Source organism: Pelophylax lessonae, assembly GCF_965119305.1.
Source record: "Pelophylax lessonae genome assembly, chromosome: 8".
NCBI classification, from domain to species: Eukaryota; Metazoa; Chordata; class Amphibia; order Anura; family Ranidae; genus Pelophylax; species Pelophylax lessonae.
Window position 1 is genome coordinate 198,112,792 of NC_138775.1, and position 19,616 is coordinate 198,132,407.

The 19,616-nt window shown below is 45.5% G+C and overlaps 1 long non-coding RNA gene across 1 annotated transcript in view; it reads left to right on the forward strand.

The window, feature by feature from the left end:
* The first annotated feature begins 4,318 nt into the window (after positions 1-4,318).
* The window catches only part of LOC309561934, a 51,811-nt gene continuing 36,513 nt past the window's right edge, over positions 4,319-19,616 (forward strand). The window contains exon 1 of the long non-coding RNA XR_014225606.1: positions 4,319-4,428. This is a non-coding gene — a long non-coding RNA (uncharacterized lncRNA). The remainder of the gene's footprint in view (positions 4,429-19,616) is intronic.

Genomic DNA, 19,616 nt, shown 5'->3' on the forward strand with positions numbered 1-19,616 from the left:
GTTGGGTAAAAATAGAATGCACTATGAGTTGCACCCAATTAGGGAAAATGATATGGATACCTACACAATACATGAAATTGAACACTAATACACATTTGATTACACAGCACGCAATAAAAATTTGGGATAAAACTCACAAAAAAATAAATGGAAACACAATTCACCATTAATCCCTCTAAGAGATAACAGCTTTTTCCCACCAGGACAAAAAAAAGATGGGGGGAAGCTGGATTAGAGATGAGGACTCACATTTGAGAGAGATCGTAGATAAAGGGCAGATCTGCACAATAAAAAATTTAGAATGAAAAAATTGGAAGATTAATACATGGCGGTATTGTCAGCTAAAACATTTCGTATCCACTTTACTAAAACCGTTAAGATCGGGAGACGAGTTGCTTCCTTTTGAGCAAATTTGCTCATCTGAAAAACATAAGAATAGTATTTCGAACATATACAAAATACTGGTGGACATAGCAGGCCCGAGAGTACCGCCATACATTGAAAAATGGGAAAGGATTTTTACTTAGAACTTTTTTACTTACTTACTTTAGATTAATTCACAGTTCTTCAGCAGATGTGAAAACTGCCGAAATGAATTATAAATGCATCGCAAGATGGTATAACACTCCGGACAGAATTCACAACTACCAAAAAGAGAATTCCAAACACTGTTGGAGGAGTTGTATAGAAGCTGGCACAATGGCCCATCTATGGTGGGACTGCCCGAAAATTTAAAAATTTTGGAAGGAGGTTTTGGCTCAAACTAAAAAAGTTTTGAAAATAGAGATCATAGAAGACCCTTGGTTCTCTCTATTTCATGGTACAAAAAGTTCAATTAAACAATATAAGGCGACACTAACCCCCCATCTGATGAACGCTGCAAAGGGTTTGATCCCGTTATTTTGGCAAAAAACCAAGGCACAGACATTAGGTGATTGGATGAGAAGTGTAGAAAAAATAAGAACACTGGAATACTTAAAAGAGTGGGAGGAAGACAAGATCATAGACCGGGACGATATATGGAAAGATTGGACGGATTTTAAAAAAACAAGGGGATACACAAAATGGATTGTGGAATAGGAAAATAGAAAAATAGAGTTCTAGGGAGTAGTTGGGGAGAAGGTGGGAAGGGTAAAATTAGGAGGGGGGGAAGCAAAAAATGGGTTGATGCCTTGTTTTGTACTGTTTTATATTTGAAATGAGTTGGTGTTTTGTATATTGAAAACAATAAATAAATAAAAAAAATAAAACTAATCAGCGAACATTATTTAGTCATGCACAATGTGGCGCTTTCCAGAAACGCACCAATGTCGGCTCCCAAAAAAGGTACAGGAGCTACTCTGACTTGTTTTTTGGAGCTGATTCAAATGAACGGTGCTGCTCCAAAAATGCACATTAACCACTTGCCGACAGCTTCCTATATATATATATATATATATATATATATATATACATATATATATATATACGGCGGCAGGGTGGCTCGTACAGGCAAAACAATGTATGGCTACGTTGCTCATCTGGTGGCAGCTAGGGGGCGAGCGTGCGCCACCGATCGTCAGCGGGGAAGCCGATGCGTGTGTCAGGCAGCTCTGACTGCCGCCTGACACCCGCGATCTCTCCCCGCTGAAAGAGAAGAACGGTCGGTTGTTGTAAACACAGCTGACCTTTCTTCTCCCTGCAATGATCACAGAGCTCATGTGATCCTTCTATACAGTATAGGGTCACAGGTCTCTATGGTCATTTCAGAAGCCCAGCCCCCCCACAATTAGAATCACCCCCCCAGGCTCACATTTAACCCTTTAATCACCCATAGGGTTAACCCCTTCCCTGCCAGTGTCATTATTGCAGTAACAGTGAATATTTATTGCACTGATTACTGTAGTAATGTCACTGGTCCCCCCAGAAGTGTCAAAAATGTCAGTTAGGGGTCCGATCTGTCCGCCGCAATGTTGCAGTCCCGCAAAAAATCGCAGATTGCCGCCATTACTCTTAAAAAAAAAAAAACAATAAAAATGACATAAATCTTTCCCATAGTTAGTAGACGTGATAAGTTTTGCGCAAACCATTCAAAATTTTTTTTACCAAAAATATGTAGCAGAAAAAAAAATTGGCCTAAAATGTTAAAAAATTTTGATTTTTAAATTATTTTTTTGAGAATGTTATACAGCAGAAAGTGAAAAATATTGTTTTTTTTTTTTTCATAATTGTCGCTCTTTTTTATAACACAAAAAATAAAAATCGCACAGGTGATCAAATACCACCAAAAGAAAGCTCTGTTTGTGGGAAAAAAGAACATCAATTTTGTTTAGGTACAGTGTCCCACAACCGCACAATTGTGCGTCAAAGTAATGCAGTGCCGAATCGCAAAATAGGGCCTGATCATTAAGGGGGCAAATCCTTCCGGTCTTAAAGTGGTTAAAAAACATGCTAGAACCATGACTCTCTGCGGTTGCTAGATGTGACCAGGGCCTACGGTTGTTTTTCAGCTCGTAAAACACTCATCTCTGAAGTTTCAAAATGCCCAACAAGCAAAATCCCATTCATTTCATGGCCTCTATTCACATCTGAGAGCCTTATGGGCCATACACACTATAAGATTTTCTGAAGACTTTTTCCTTTAGATTTACCAAAACCATATAATATGAGGTCAAACCTAAACACTTTCAATTTGTATGCAATCTGGCAGGCCCTTGCACTACATAGAAAAGGTAAATCTGAAGGAAATCTAACCACAAAAGTTGGATAGTGTGTATCCAGCTTTAAGCCCCGTACACACGCAACGATTATCGGCCGACCGATCGTCCGTCTTTTGTCCAGAGTGGTGTTTTGTTGGTTGGAATGTGCCTAGACTGCACATGAATTTTCTCGCCCAACAAAAATCTACTTCAGAAGTGATGTCATGTGTTGGTTTGCTTTCTTTGTGTTCTTTCTTATCTGAGCATGCCCAGTCTTGCTCATTAGATTTTTCTCTGTCGAAATCTGTAGACTGCACGAAAATCAGCCACGTTTTGACGGTAGACAAAAATTTTATAGCCTGCACACCAGATTTTTTTCGGCCGAAAAGTTGGAGTCGGTTGTCGGAAGCATCATACTAACAAGCCGAAAATCGGCAGATCGGTCGTTGGACAAAAATTCCCTGCCAATTTTCGACGCGTGCGTATGAGGCTTAAAGCGGAATTCTGGGCACAAAAACATTTTTTCAATGAACATACCCCCGGGACAGTCAGGGCTAGTACATTCCACAATGGCTAGCCTCTGATCTGTCCCGGTTCGCACTTATCTGCAAGAAGAAATACTCACTTATAAAATTTCTTCTGCAGCGTTGCCATCTCTGTTGTGGGCAGCTGAAGCCAGCGCGATCCTCTTCTGCGTCCTCTTCCGCGTCTTCTTCTCCCAGAATGCACCTTCACCGGCCCCTCTCGTCACTTCCGGTGTGGCGCCGCATTCCTCCATAGCTTCTGGGCATGCACAGAAGCTGTTTAGCAGGGAATGCGGCATCGCACCGGAAGTGACGAGCGGGGCCGGTGCCGTCGCATTGATTCCTGGGAGCGATGACGTTCAGCTCCCAGGAATCATCGCAAAGGAGGAAGAGACGGCGCGGGCCGCGGCCACAGAGGGAGGAAGTGGAAAATAGGTGAGTATTTCTTTCTACAATTACAAGGTAAGTAAAAAAAAAAATAAAAAATAATCCTAACTATCCAATTCCTTTTCAGGTGAAGAAGAGCAAGCGGATGGCCACAAAATCGATTAGGTCGATTTTGTGCCCGGAACTCTGCTTTAAGGCTTCATTCACACCTAACGTTTTCAGGCGTTTTTGCAGCCGTTTGGAGGCAGGCATTGACATGTAACAAAAAACGCTTGTAATCTGCCAAAAAAGAAGCTCATGTACTTTTTTGAGCTTCAGGCGTTTTACTTCAGGTGACAAAACGCTCATATGTGAACAGGAGTCATTGAAATGAATGGGATTTTGCTTGTTAGGCGTTGTGAGACTTCAGAAATGAGTATTTTACAAGCTGTAAAGCGTCCAGGTGTGACCAGGGCCTAAAGCTCTGGGCTAGCGCAGGCTGCCAGGGTACAGGTGCTCCTCCTGCCTATGCATACCTTCTGTAGTGAAGCCCTGGCTCCTCTATTTGAAGGCACAGGGCACCGAGCAACCGCTAGAACTTCTCACAGCATGCACGCCCCCCTCCCATCCCGGCCTCCTCATTGGTGTAACCCGTGCGCGCACACAAGCCTCTAGCTCTGAGCAGGCCGGCGCGCTCCCGTACCTGTGGCGCCACGGAGAGTACGGGGGAGGGAGGAGGAAGAGCCGGTCACGTGACGGAGCGTCTGTCTCCACGTCTAGTCCTCCTCAGGTTTGAACTGAAGGGAAAAAAAAAAAAAAAAAAGTGCAGCCGGCGGTCGGGCCTGTCTATGGGCGAGCAGGTGAGTGAGGCCGGGATCACCGCCCCGCACGGGTCCTCATATACTGGTGTGTGGTGGGCGGGTGTAGAGGGGCGGTAGAAGGCTCCTCACACAGCCGGCTTACCGAGGAAGCTTATGTGAGGCTCCGGCCGGAGAGTGGCGGCTGGCGCATTTCATCTCTCGGGGGGGAGGAGGGGGGCATGGCGGTGTGTGAGGGGAAGGAGAGCAGTGGCGGCATTGTATCCTCCGGTGTTCCCTGGACACCCCGCCATGCCCCGCACACCACAAAAGGCAGCGCCAGCAATTATCCGCGGACAAAGGGTTCATTTTAGGTTTAGCTGTGACGGTTTTGTTTAGTCACGTGAGGCGGCGCAGCCAATCCCGGGCCGCGCAGGGAGAGAAGGGTAGAAATACCAGGCGGACGGGGAACCAGGCGGCCGCCATTGCTAGGTATTTGGGGAAGGTCTGGGCATGGGAAGTGAGTGGGGAATGGAGCCGGTTTCCTGGGATGGCCATCGCTGGTGGTCTTCTAGGCTGGATGCCAGGCGGGGGCCCTGCCAGGAAGCTCTGTGGCTGCTTCTCAGTGCGGCCTAGTTTGGCCTCCAGTGGCCATCCCAGCAGACAGGGTGGGGGGAGGGGGGTGTCTATGTACTTCCATAGTGTTGGCTGCCTTGTACAATGTGTGTGAGGTTACTGGTTGTAAGTCCCCCCTAGGAGTGCACATTGGCTTGTTTGACTGGAGCCCCAATGGGAAGATCTGCCATACAAGGCCACCTTTGCCCAGCCATTCTCATGCAGCTTGAATGCTGTCACTTCTCTGTTTTCTCTGTCCCAATCAGGAGCATGAAGGACCCTCAGCAATGGCGGTGGCGGGTAGGCACACCTGTTGACAATAACAAATGCTCCAGGGCATGCCAGTTGGTTTACTGGGCAAAAAGCATCATACCATGCAATACTGTGCCCTATGGGGAAAACAACTGGAGTGGGGTGACCTGTTGGGAAGTGCAATGATTTCACACCAATGCAGTTGGAAAGCTTACACAAGCAAGGCCTTCCTAACCCTCACGTCGTCATGCGTTGTAACTGTATTGCTCCCATTTTTTTGTCAAGTGCTGTGCAAACTGATGGCGTTGTATAAATCCTTTTATAATGCATAACCATTCATCACTTAAAGCCAAACTGTGCAGGTGTCAGGTTGGCAGCCCTAGATACAAAGATGGAAAGTCACCAGTACTCCAAATGGGCGCATTTCACTTGTGATGCCAACGTCCAGGATAAGAAATTTATGTTTGGGGCCCTTTCTCAAAAACTCATGAACAATGGCTTGACAATAAACATGTGAAATGTATTCGTTTGGCATGACTGGTGACGATAGACCTTTGCGTCTCTTTCTGGCATGGCGCCATCCATGGCATTCACTTTGGTCACCCATCATTAAAGTGAAAGTTCGGACTTAAATTAAGATCTCTAAATCTACTTGCAGTTCTAATCGAAGACTAAACTATCTTGCCCTGTAAAGCAAAAATCACTATACATACCTTTTCGGAAGACAGTCCAGTCTAAAGCAGTGGCGGAGCTAGACTTTTAAAACAGGGGTGGCAAGGTATTATTTTTTTTGGGGGGGGAGGGGTCAATAATAAGTTGTGTTTGGGTACAGCGTTACACAACCTCACAATTGTCAGTTAAAGCAATGCAGTGCCGTATCGCAGAAAATGGTCTGGTCATTAAGGGGGAGCTGAAGTAGTTAAAGGGTCAGTTTTTTCAGAAAATTTTGCCCATTTAAGACTTTTTTTCTGAGCGGTCAGGGGATGGTAAAAACAGGCAACTCGAAATCTAGATCACAGCTGGAACCCCTCTACATGTGCCACAGCTGCGATGGTTTATGTTAAGCCTATGTGAAATTTGGCTATCCAGGTCAATGGGGCCATGCCACAACCATAAGTCAAACACTTGGCTTGCTGTTGTGGCTTATTAGCCCCATACAAAATCTGCCACTCTGCTAAAAAAAGATAAAAAAAAAAAAAAAAGCAGGATTTAGGAGAATTATTATAAATAATTTTGCCCCCTTTAATAAATCATTGTAATGCCACCCATATTCCTGTCCTTTTAAACAGGGTGACTGACAGTAAGCTGACACTAATAATGCACAGGTGTTAGGGTACTTGTCTTTCACCCTGGTAAAAGGGCAAGAATATGGGTGACATGATTACAATGACTTATTAAAGGGGGAAACATTTTTGGTAAGGAGCAGCATAGACTGTACAGGAACAGGGCACTTCTACTACTTGGGCAAAAGTACTGTCCCTCACCTCAGTCACTGCAGGCTGCCCAGGAACTCTCCGTTCAGAGCTGATCCATTCCATCCATCCCACACCAAGACAGGAAGCCCGCAGGAATCGGGATGAAGATTAAGGCATGTGATTGGCAGACAGACAGCGCTTCCGATGCACCCATTGTCTAAGTAGCAGGAGGCGGTGCAGCCTGCAAGATTTAGGCTGCACCGCCTCCTGCTACCTCCCCAGCCAATGGGTATTTGAGGTTCGAGTCCTCCCTCCCTCTGCCCACCAGCTCTCCATCCGCCCCCCAAGTCCCTCCACTCCGCAGCTCTGAGCTCTCATAGTACGGCGATTCCTCCACTGCCATGCACCCGCCCAGGATTGGGGTGGCAACAGGGGTGGCAAGAACGTCGTCTGGGGTGGCAATTGCCACCCCAGCTAACCCTCTGGCTCCGCCACTGGTCTCAAGCAGCAGAAGCTTAGTGCAGGAGACAGCCGACATTGGCTGTTAAGTGATGGCACTGATAGTCTTACTGTGGGGCTTCTGTTTTCAGCTGCTGCCACTAACAGCTCAGCGTGGGACCGGTGTAACGTTAAAAAACCATACCCCGTGGAGAAACCATACCCTCGTCACTTCCGGGCTGAAACAGCTGAGCAGCGCAGCAGTGCGCATGCTCAGAGCCCCGGATACGTGATTGAACATTAAAGAATTAGACAAGTGCGCATGCTCGGTGGGTATGAAATTCTCACGGCACTGTGTCTAATGTAAAACTTGCGGCGCTTACATTAAAACAGCTCCTCTGAAACGTAAATCATCTCCGCTCTTCGCCCTGTCACTGCCCTCATCTCCGGTAATAAATATAAAAGCGGTGGCGGGTGTATGAGATGTAAATGTGACGGCGATCGCGGCTCCGTGATCCGCTTTTATATTTATTACCGGAGATGAGGGCAGTGACAGGGCGAAGAGCGGAGATGATTTACGTTTCAGATGAGCTGTTTTAATGTAAGCGCCGCAAGTGTAACTACCGTGAGAAATCCATACCCTCCGTAGCGGAACCGGAAGTGACGAGGGTATGGTTTTCCCACGGGTATGGATTTTTCACGGAACACGGGCACGGCTTCCGAAAAGGTATGTATAGCAATTTTTGATTGTGGCTACTACAAGTAGGTTTAGGAATTTTATTTTTAGGCTGAACTTCTAAGTTAAGCTTCAATCACACTTTATTTCTCTACACCTGACTGCAGAATCACATTTTTTTTAAACTGTGCTTTGTTTACACTTGTATGCTCAGGCCTTATGTTCAAAAAAATGACATGCTTTTTTTTTTTCCTTTGTATTTAGGCATTTATGATGCCCTAGACTTCAATTGGAACATCTGTAAACGCATGATATGCGTACATTTTTAGACCTGAAGAATTCCTCTCCTCTCTTTGCCCAGCCCAGGAAATAATCCTAAATCTTAATACATGTGCAAAAAAAAAGGCTTTAGAATCACCAGGATAATGCTCTGCTCAAGTGTAAAGGCGAGATAAGTGCATTTACTTAGGTGGTTGAGTGCAGCCTTCATTTGGACTTTATAAGTGTAAAAACCTGTCAAACGGCTAGCATTTCACACCAGTGTACGTGATGATGCTGTGCAAGAAACATACGGTGCATGACCACACCAAACAAAAAAGTTGAAAGATGATGCAGGTGACAGATGGTAGACCTGCTGAGAACTGTTAACCAGTTGCACCAATGCAAGTCATTTTACTGTGCAAATGTTGTGCAAGGCATAGATGTACAAAAAGATTCAGTGACTGATACTTGCACATTAAAGGTAGTTTGACACCAGGAGCAGTGGGATTGCATTGATCAGCTATTCCAGCGCAGTCCCACTGCATGACAAGGCAAAATACCTTGTCTCCGATGGCAATCTACCATTTATGGCGCAGTGGCCAATTGAACTTTATGTCATATCTGTTTCGTTTCAATAAAGTTTGAGCCCTGGGTCACACTGATGCAATACGGAAAACGGACAAGATTTTCAGCATTTCTCCCCATCGCACTGCTTGGCAATCACACAGTCCATGTGATCTGCTGCGGGTGTCTATGTTTGATCAACGATGCACCGAAACAGATCTCAAAACGGAGTGCGAATGCCAGAATCGCATCGCTTGGGTGTGAACACCCATGTGATGCAATTCAGTTGCAGAGAAAAAAGGGGGTCTACACTCTGGTGCGGATGCAATTTGATTTGAGCCGTGCAAAATGACATTGCATGTGATGTGCACAGGAATGCGGTGCGATTACTGTGCGAATCACACACAGTATTTTCCACACACCAGTGTGTAGTGAACCATGGCTGAAAAAAAGAAAAAGGTGATGTGTGGAGATTAGTGCATTGGCACTGTAGTAATCCTCCAGACCACACAGCACACCAGCCACTGCGTTGTAACAAAGCAGCAGCTGTAGGATGGACCCTAAATTGACATTTGGGTGATATTTTCAATCTATTTTTGGTTGATTAGGCATTGTGGGCTTCAGCTTGTATTAGAACAGTGTGAATAGCAAGCTTTTACAGAGTATATGTAGAGCTCTTGGAAAGCGTTGCTAAAACTCTTAAAGTACTATTTAGCTCCAAGTTTATAATGTTGAACATTGATGTTAATGTGTGTGCTGGCTGTCACTTTAAACATTGTGCTAGCAGGGTTCAGACCAACCTAAAGGGTTTATAAAGTCAGAAGGTTTTTTATCTTATTGCATTCTATAATGGCTCCCACTGCTGTCAATGAAACTTAGCCAATCAGGAGAGAGGAGGCAGGGTTGAACGCAGCTCCGTGTCTGAATGGATACATGGAGCTGCAGCTCGACTCGGGTGCCCCCATAGCTTGCTGTGGGGGCACTCAACTGGAGGGAGGGGCCAGGAGCTCCAGCCAGGAACCTGAGAAGAAGAGGATCTGTGCTGCCCTGTGGAAAACCACTGCTCAGAGCAGGTAAGTATAACATGTTTGTTATTTTAATATACAAAAAAAAAGACTATCACTTTAAGTCTGTTGAAAGCCTACTGAAGCCTGCTGGCAGCTTGTTTTAAAGTGACAAAATTCTTCTTCTGATCTATACATAACATTCCAAAATTGGAGCTAAAGGGTGCTTTAAAGGCTGGGAAAGCTGCATGAAGGTTGCCAAATAGTATGCATAGTGTCACCGTCTGCCACACTTTTTTTCCTCCCTTCAGGTATGTAATGTGATATAGTTTTCTGTGAGGCTCTGTAATATATCCGATGGGAAGACCTGGGGTGTGTGTTGGAGAGATCATGATGCCCTGAGATGTCCAGCACCATTTACCTATCAAACAGGACAAAAAACTGCTCTATAAGTAAATAAAAAGAAAAAAAAATGCCGCAAACTCTACTGTGAGATATAGCACAGTCCCAAATCATACCTTCATATTCAGAGCTGTGCTAATGATATTGAGTCTGAAGAAGAGGTGTGGAAAAAGTGGTTCCTAGATAACATCCGCCACCTTATATTGAGTGATCCTGTGACAGTCTCCTCCACCATAGGCAAAGTGCTCACTTAGCTTGCACTGACCTCCATTTACCGGAGGTCAGTGGCACTTGTGGCTCTAAACCCAGCCAGGGTCTTGAAACGTCTCAGAAACCTTTTAGAGCATGTAGACCCACCATCCAGGTATCGGTCACAGATGGTCCCCAAGATACAAAAGGCTTGCCATAGTATATAATCCTTATCACTTTATTAAAAGTATTGTCCACAATGTGAACAAATTACATATAATAGATATCATATATCATCAACCTTCACACCCAGCGCCAATCTCTCCTCTTATAATCCCTAGAGCAGTTTTTTTTTTATATAATAAGTTTTTTATTGATTTTCCAACATTATACAGTTATACAAATATACAAACAAAAAAAAAAAAAAAAAAAGAGGGGAGGGGATTCCAGTGTATATCTCTATAAATATTTTGAGCATTTCAAGCATGTCTAAACCGTTATCTATATAAAACCCAGTCCTTGGCGATGGGGAGACAGAAGCATGCAATCTTATACAAATAGACAACCCCGAACTGGAGAATAAACATTTACACTAAATGTAGATTAGCTTTAAATTCTCTCCATTTAGCCCAGATTTTATGGCCCCTATCTACTTGTCCCCTTGAGATATAGGTAAGATCTTCCATCAATGCCATCGAATCGACCTTGCGGCACCACTGGCGGAGCGTAGGTGGTTCTGGGTTACCCCATCTAGCTGGAATCAAAGCTTTAGCTGCATTAAGTAGATGGGGTAGGATAGAGTACTTATGATTTTAGGGGCTGTACTGTACTGTGAAAAAGGACCGTCCATGGGTCCCTCGGTATGGGAAAACCCATAATCCTCGTAATAACAGTCAAAATAGTTTCCCAATATGGTTCTATAAATGGACACAGCCACCATATATATGTGCATGAGTTGCCACTTGGCCACATTTTCTCCAGCAAAGTGGAGATTGTGATGGAAACATAGCATGCAATTTTGATGGCGTATAATGCCACCTTGTTAACAGTTTGTAATTTACTTCTGCTATTTTAGTGGAAAGGGATGAAGACACAGCCAACTGGAGAATCTTAGTCCTCTGCTCATCTGACAAAGATAAGGCAAGGTCATTTTCCCATTTCGCCAAATATCTCGGATAATCCGAATATTGCATGCTCAACAAAACCCTGTAAAAGACAGATATGGCATGTCGAGGTGGTTGTTGTGTATGCAGTACCGTTTCAACAGGGTTAAGGTCTGAAATTTCACGTATAGGTTGTCGAAGGGAGTTTAAAAAACTCACCAGTTGGTCATATCTCCATTCATCCATCCGTGTGGCCTCTTGTGGATATATTTCTCCTAATGCTTTAATCTGATTATCTTTAAAAACGTGATCTATACGAAGCTCATCTCCCGATTTCCACTGCCTAAAACCCATATCCATAAGGCCTGGGGTAAACAAGGCGTGACCTAATATTGGCATGAGTGGCGAATTATAGGCCCACCTATTTTTTTTTTATGTATAGAGTCCCAAATGGCCAATGTGGAAGTGGTAATTAGTGAAACCGTGGGCAAACATGACCTATATTTATGTGGGATCCAAGGGGATTTAGATATATTCACCCCACTTAGGTCCCGTCCACCTGTACCCAGAGTTTAACTTTATTCATACAGACAAAATCTGCTATTCTAGCTAATGCAACTGCATGATGATATAATTTCAAATGGGGAATGCAAAGCCCCCATTTGTTTTAACACGGTAAAGGGTCGTTTTAGCGACCCTAGGTTGTTTACCTTTCCAGATAAATTTAGACAATTTTTGTGTAGTTGAAAAGAAACACATTGGCACTCCCAGTGGCAGCATCTGAAAAACAATCAAGATTCGGGCAGTATAGACATTTTAATTATGTTAATCTTTCCCAACCACGAGTGTGGGATAGATGACCACCGCTGAAGTAAGTCCTTGATTCCATTCAGCAATGGGATATAATTATACCTATACAACATAGAAATTCTGGGTGTAAAGATAAACACCCAGGTATTTCAAACTATTTGCTTGTCAGCGGAAAGCGAAAGACGACCTAATTAAAGTGACATCCGAAGGGGACATGTTAATCATTATTTCAGATTTATTCATATTAATTTTAAAATTAGAAATCTGTTGATAGTCTGATAGTGCTGAGATTAAATTAGGTAAGGAGACAAGAGGGTTTTGGACAAAAAACAAGATATCGTCCACAAAAGCAGCATATTTATGTGTGAACTGGCCTATATGCACCCCTTTAATATTTACATTATTTCTAACTGTAGCTAAAAAAGGTTCCAGGGACAAAACAATAAGGCTCCGTTCACATGTAGGCGTTTTTGGGGAGTTTTTCTGCTCTAGGATCAGCTCTCAAAACGCCCAACAAGACAAATCCTATTCATTTCAATGGCCCCTGTTCACATCTGAGCGTTTTGACGCTGTTTACAAAACGCCCAACGCTCAAAGTACATGAGCTTCTTTTTGGGCAGATTACAGGCGTTTTCCATTGGTATCTATTCAATCAAAAAACGCCTGCACAAAAAACGCCTGTAAATCGCGGTAAAATCGTGGTAAAAAACGCTACGCTCAGGTGTGAATGTAGCCTAAGGGGGACAGGGGGCAGCCCTGTCGGGTTCCGTTATACAAATAAAAAGTATCACTAACTGAGCCATTAATTTTGACCCGAGCTGTTGGGGAAGAATATAATGCAAATATCCTACTCAACATCTTGGCTCCAAGTCCCAGATGCTGAAGGGTGGCCTTTAAGTAGTCCCTAGAGCAGTTACTATAGAATCGAATATAAATCACAGCATGTAGTAAAAATTGTAATCCATAAAAAGTCCACAGTTTATCACCACAGTAGTTAGCGCTACTACTGTGGTGATAAACTGTGGACTTTTTATGGACTACAATTTTTACTACATGCTGTGATTTATTAACCACTTTACCACCGGATGATTTTGCTGTCTTACGTCTGGGCCACTTTTTGTGATTCGGCACTGTGCGACTTTAACTGACAATTGCGCGATCATGCAACGCCGTACCCAAACTAAATTTACGTCCTTTTTTTTCTCACAAACAGAGCTTTCTTTTGGTGGTATTTGATCAGCTGTGCGATTTTTTACTTTTTGTGCTATAAACAAAAAAAGCGTAAATTTTGAAAAAATAAACTATTTTTCTCTTTTTTTTATATGAAATTCCCCCCCAAAAAAATGTAAAAATCAAAATTTTTTTTAATTTTTGGCCAATTTGTTTTCTGCTACCTATGTTTGGTAAAAAAAATCACAATAAGCGTATTTTGATTGGTTTGCGCAAAAGTTATTGCGTTTACTAAGGGAAAGATTTCTGTAATTTTTGGTGGACTGCTACATTGCGGCGGACAGATCGGACCCTTGACTGACATTTTTGACACTTGGGGGTACCAGTGACATTACCAGTGACATTACTACAGTAATCAGTGCTATAAATATGCACTGTTACTGTAAAAATGACCCTAGCAGGGAAGGGGTTAATTTTATTGGAGAGGGAGGGGTTAATGTATGCCTGGTGCTTACTAACGTGTGTGGGGGGAGGTGACAGGCTATGCTGAACCCTGCAATCTGTCACTGTCTGTCACTTAGGAGATCCGCCCGCTTTGTTAACACAAGCGGGCGGATCTCCACACTCGATTCCCCGACGATCGGGGAAGAGCGGCGGTGATCACCGCCGCTCCTCCCCTGGCCTGACTCCCGCTGTGACTGAATACAGCTGGAGCGAGCCTCCGGCGGCACGCGTGCACCTCCCACAAGGGGAGGAGTCCAACGACGTAGATCTACGTCGCTGGACGGGAACTAACCACTTTGCCGCAGTAGAGCTCCAGTGAGCGGTCGGCAAGTGGTTAAAAGTATTGCACTTACAGCAAGAAGAACATGTATTGCATAAAGAACAAACCAAGCCGGCCGGCTAATTGTAGCTACCCATCCTTCCAGGATTCGAGAAGCGCGGCGCCGTGAGCACGTCTCTCCACTTTTCAGGCTGCTAGAAAGGTCCTAGGTGAAGTGAGCTTGGTATCGCTGTGCCTGAGACTGGAGCCTGCGCTACAGAGGAAGCTTTGGCTTATGCGGCTCTTGCTCTCTCTGCAGCTGCCTGCTTCACCCACTGTTGCTCTTGGCTCCATGCTGCCTAATGGCTGGTCCGCAAGCCCAGATCACGGTCAATGGGTTGCTGAACCAAGGCATACGCTTCCCTGGTTTGGGGTTGAGGGCCACAGGTTGGGCAACCCTCACCTACAGCCGTTATGGCTGGCCAATAAGGTTATATGTTCTTTTAGTAAAGTTTGCTAAATCCTAGAAGGGGTGGCTTTACTTGGGTGCTAGATAGTTTTCAGACATTTTTGTTGGTAAATGAAGCCCTAGTTTCTGCAGGCAGAACAGTTTAAAGTGTTAGTAAACCCACAACAGTAAAATCTGTCTATAGATGCAGAATAGCATGCTTGTTATACTCACTGTGTAACTTAAGTGATAATTCCTCTGTGTTGTGTAAAAAGGTTGTGTGATCCTGTATGCACAGATTCTCCCCTCCTGCAAGTTCACTCTGGACAAGTCCAGATAAGCACAGTAAGTGTAGTTCAGCTGCACATGCTCAGTTTGGTCTCTATTGCTCAGAGGACATTTCCTGGTTTTAGCTGAACTATTCAGGTCACATGGTATTGACATCACACATGTGGGCATGTATACAGATCCTAAATGACAGCCCAGCCCCCCCCCTCCCTCCTCCATGCCCAGTAACTAAAAAAGAACACAGTGGGCGGGATGTCACATCTTGATGGATGATTTTTATTTTCCTTGGGAGGGTACATGTGATCAGTACAGGGCCAATCAGCACTGCCCAGACAGTGAATAAAGGATCTTGAAGCCTGATAGGACAATCATGGGAGAAATAAACTCCTACAATCTATCAGCACTCACTGATATGTCACAATATTGCTCTAACTGCTATATACAGCTGATGAGAAAAGGTATTTATCAGTTTATATTTACTAAAATAACCACCTTTCCATGTTCTATCTACTGTAGGAGACCAGATATAGTGAATGCAGTATCTGGGTTTAGTCACACTTTAAGTGTGACTAAACCCTGAGCTATGAAAGTGATCTGTGATGACTCAATCTTCACGATGGTGGCACTATTCCTTTAAGATATTTTTTTTTTTTAATAGTCTGTCACCACAGTAATCCCCCGCTACATCGCGGTTCAGTTTTTGCGGTCCCGGTAATTCGCGTGTTTTTTTTGTAATGTTATTTTACTATATAAATCATTAAAAATGAAAGATTTTTGTGTTTTTCATAGCTCTTGCTCTGTCTCTAAGTATCTTTTATGTGTTTAAATGAGTTTCTATTGTTTTAAAAGTGTGTTTAAAGACCTTAAAATGCTTCTACATGTACAGTGACAGTAAAAAAATCATGCCTACAATGCATTTTAATAGGGTTTTTCTATTTCGCGGAATTTCACTTTTCGCGGCTGGGTCCGGAACGTAACCCCCGCAATGGAGGGGGGTTTACTGTATTGGGAGATAAATGCTGCATTTTCTCTTGGATTTTGCGGAGCCACTTCGCTGTCACCCTTGTTGGTATTTTCCCGAGGACATGCTTATGAACTGCAGCCCATCTCTAACTCACTCAACAGCCTCTGTATGGACAGTGCTTGGGCTGTTTTAAAAACTCTCTGCTATTTATCTGTTACTGAGAACAGCAGAAAGATTAGAACCCTGCCATTTTCCTGCCTGTTTCTTCTAGTATAGTGTACAGATTTCTGAGTTTTTTTTTTTTTTTTTTTCAATTTAAAGCAGTATAAGGCCTTCTTTTGTGATTTTTAAATAGAAGCTCAAGGCAAATACTGTAGTTGCTGACTTTTAATATAGGGCACTTAACCTGTCCAGAGACCCCACGATGCGCTCCCCTGGGCAGATTCTTCAATCAGCTTCAGGTGCCGGCATCTCTACTAAGCGAAACTGGCTTCACAGCCTGCTTCCTACTGCATATGTGCGATTCGCGCTGTGCCTTTTAAATGGTCCCGTAGGAAGGGGGGGACTTCCGGCTCAGTTCCCCGAGGCAATCTGAGCCAAAAGTGGGAGCAGGTACCTGTCAAAACCCCCCCCCCCCCAAAAAAAAAGCGACACGTGGCAGTGGAGCGTGCAAACAAGTGGAACCTCCCCTTTGGGTGGAGCTCCACTTTAATGTGTGTTGGAATGTGTATAAATTGCCATTGTTTTCATTGGTGCTAGTTTACATATATGCTCTGTGTTTTCTTTCCTTTATTGATGGACACAGCTCCTGGTATTCATAACCATTGGGTTATACTGCCCCCTACAGGAGTAGGACACTAGGCAGAAAACAATTTTGGCTACACCCATGGGCAGTCCCAGGGGGTATACTCCTCTCTGCTATAGCCACTCTGCCTAGTCCGGAGTAAGGACCTAGTTCCTTGCTGGGATCTTTGGTCCTGGCACATTTTTTTTTTCTTTTTAGATAGAAATGTTTTCTCCTAGATTATTCCTGTGAGATCTACAGTCAACTGCCGGACTGGGCGATAAGCTGGATAATCTAGATCCAGTGATCACCCCAGTCTGGCCAGCGAGTGTGCGCAGACCTCAGTTCCACGCTAGGTCGGCCGTGAATTAGCCCCAATGGATGGGGGCTGGCCTGTGAGTTAAAATCCTTGCAAGGTCGAATACGACTGGGCCCCGGGCCAGAGGCGCAGCGTTCCTCCTTGCTGACAGACCCCCCCCCCCCCCCCCCCGTTTCGATGAAGAGAGGTTCTGTCTGGAGCGGTGCCCACCTGGTTCCTGGTATGGTGAGTAGCTGTCCCCCCCTCTCCCCCTGGAGGTTTTTGGGGTGCACGTGGGCCCCTCCTTCTTGCTGGCACCTCTCCTTTGGCCCCCTTGCCGAGTCCCTCACTTGCCCCACTCCACATATACGCTGGGGCTGTGCGGGTGGTCTGTCCACTGTTCTGGGGTCGGGCCGGGCGCTTACTAGCGATGGGGGGGGGGTGCGCCGCTGGTGACTGTATGATCGACTGTGTGGGGGGGGGGATATTGGTTTTAACTGGTGGGGGCTCCTACCAGGGCCCCTCCTGCCTGGATCTGCCCCTGAGGCCTGGTCTCCCTTCTGGGTCCCTGTATGCCTTGTACCGCTATTTAGTTGTAGTTTTTGTATTCCTATACATGGCGGCCATGTAGCTGTGGTTTGCCATTGAAAATAGCTGTGGCCATGACAATGGAGCCCCGTGGGTGGAGATTTCGCATGTGGGAGCCCCTCCTCATCCCCTGGTGCTGACTCCTGGATGTTTTTTCTTCCTGATCGCCGCATGTGTAGTGCATTATCCTGTTAGCTGCAGGTACTTGTTTCTGCGTGTGGGGAGTCTGGTGGGATCCTCTCCCTCTCTGCCGAGGATCGCTTTGTGCCTGGTGCTGCCAGCGCGGTGGGGGTTGTCCCGAAACAGTGTTTTACACCTTTTTGTGGGGTTCCCCTGGTGACTCGTGGGTAAATGTGCTCCAAAGACTCCTTATTATCCCCTTTGTGGCTGCGGGTCCCTCCGTGTCCCAACCATCTATCCATGCACTGACAGCAGTCCTGGAGTCCCTTGTGTCCCAGGTGGAGGTGGCTTGCAGGCGACGGGCTGGCAAAAAGCTCCCCCTGCCTTTCCCCTACCGCCGCAGACGTGGGTCACTCTGCTGGGTCTGCAACCATGCGCCTGGAATCCTCTGATAGGATGATTCCTCCACATCTGCGACCGCACACGAAAAGGCACTGGTGGAAGGACTGATTGATTGTATCTGTGCGAGAGACCCTAAAGATGTATAACTCAGCTAAAGCTTCGATGGAGCTGCAGGTACCCTTTGGCGCTCAAAAGCCATCCAGAATTGCAAAGGCGTTTCCTCCCCTCTCCGGTTGGGAAGGCGTCCTCGGGAAGCATTCTGCTCAGGGGATTTGGATGCTAGAAGAGTCCAGACTACCGATCAATGTCTTCGGGGCTGTGGAGGTAGCCGGTATTCTAAGGTGGGCATAATGGTTCGTTCCAGCCCTCTCTACCGTACACATTCCTGGGGTGGAAAATTTGCAGGCAGATTACCTCACCCCCGAGGTGGATCTGTTGGCATCTCGGCTCAACAGAAAGGTGCAGAGGTTTGTGGCTCAGTCAAGGGCGCATCTGGCGGACGCCACAGATGCGCTCGTGGCCCAGTGGGGTCAGTATCGACTGATTTACACCTTCCCTCTCAAGCTTCTCCCCAGACCTCTACACAGGATCAAGGCAGAAAAGATTTGGGTCGTCTTAGTGGTTCCCGACTGGCCTTGTCGGGCTTGGTACGTCGATCTGGTGTGGCTGGTCGCTGACATTCCATGGAAGCTTCCTTTCAGGGAGGATCTGCTGTTCCAAGGACCAATCTTCCATCCTGCACTAGTTACTGGCTTTCACAGCTTGGCTGTTGAATGCCAGGTGCTGAAGGATAAAGGTTTATCTGAATCTGTGATTCCTACACTGTTGAAAGCTAGGAAATCTGCTGGGGGGGAAATCTGCTTCTAGGAAGATCTACCATCGTACGTGGAAGACGTACATTGCGTGGGGTTTATCCCCCGCTCCTTTTTAGTGGCTCGGATCCTAACCTTCCTTCAACAGGGGGGTTGAACAGAGGTTGGCCTTGAGTACCATCAAGGGCCAGGAGTTGGCTTTGGCTGTCTTCTTCCAATGACCTTTGGCTACACACTCCCTGGTATGTACCTTTCTTCAGAACATTTGGTCCCTCCAGTGCGGGCTTCGTTGCCGCCTTGGGATCTTTGGTGTTTTCAGCTCTACAGAAGCCTCCCTTTCGGAAGATTTCCCTGCTTACGCTGTCCCAGAAGGTGTCCTTTTTTGGTGGCGATCAACTCCGGTGGCGTTATCATGTCTATCTGGTGATTCACAGGGATAAGGTGCTTCTTCGCCTCTGTCCATCTTTCCTTCCAAAGGTTGTCTGATTTTGGTTTGAATGAAGACATTGTGTTGCCTTCCCTGTGTCCCAGGTCTAAACACCTGAAGGACATTGCCCTGCAGGCCTTGGATGTGTTCTGGGCGGTTAGGGTGTACCTGGCAGCTACAGTCTTTCAGGAAGTCAGACTCTTTGTGCTCACGATGGACATCGAAAAGGGCTGTCTGCTTCCTCTGAGACCATTTCTGGGTGGATCAGACAGATGGTGATTCAGGCCTGTTCCATTAGGGGTCAGTCAGGGTTTCTCCTTTTCTGGTCAAGGTGCACTCTACTAGGGCACTTAGTGCCTCCTGGGCCTTTAGGCATCAGTGACTCAGGATTGCAAGGTGGTCACCTGGTCGTCGGTGCACACTTTTACAAAGTTTTATAAAGTGGATGTGTTGGCATC